At 38.2% G+C, this 629-nt stretch overlaps 1 non-coding gene across 1 annotated transcript; it reads left to right on the forward strand.

The window, feature by feature from the left end:
• Window positions 1-262: 262 nt before the first annotated feature.
• Window positions 263-369, forward strand: LOC126026072 (U6 spliceosomal RNA). Its single transcript, XR_007501565.1, has one exon. It is a non-coding gene; the product is annotated as a U6 spliceosomal RNA (small nuclear RNA).
• Window positions 370-629: the final 260 nt, after the last annotated feature.

Genomic DNA, 629 nt, shown 5'->3' on the forward strand with positions numbered 1-629 from the left:
TGATGAACAGGTTCAAAGTCAGAAAACAGGGGTCATTTATATGACCAGCAGACAAAATGTCATAACTCTTTAATTCATGTTCAATCAATTTATCAGGAAACTCATACATAACATATGAGAAAGAGGTCATCATGTGCAATTGCACAACAAGCAGTGAACTTCTTGGGCATGTGCAGAAAATTGAATAGAAATATTGTGAATATGCTTTTTAAAAATATGTTAATGGAGACTAAGGAGGCTAAAAACTAAGAAGGCTCCACTGGTGCTCGCTTTGGCAGCACAGATACTAAAATTGGAATGATACAGAGAAGATTAGCATGGCTCCTGCGCAAGGATGACACGCAAATTCGTGAAGCGTTCCATATTAAAAAAAAAAAAAAAAAAGAAGGCTCCACTGAACATTCTCCACTAGGCTGTGCTGATCAGTGCAATAGTATTCATCAATTTCCACCTTTTCTCAACCAGAGTCAACAGAATGTCAATGAGGGATAAGTGGAGATGGGACTTCTCCCAGTAAAAGGTTGTCACACATTCGACATTACAAGACCAAGGATAGTTTTAACTTATCCTAAACCCAGACAGAGCTAAAGGGAACAACAGTTCAGCAAAACACTGTCATTTACCTTCTC

This window comes from Suncus etruscus, chromosome 1 (assembly GCF_024139225.1).
Source record: "Suncus etruscus isolate mSunEtr1 chromosome 1, mSunEtr1.pri.cur, whole genome shotgun sequence".
NCBI classification, from domain to species: Eukaryota; Metazoa; Chordata; class Mammalia; order Eulipotyphla; family Soricidae; genus Suncus; species Suncus etruscus.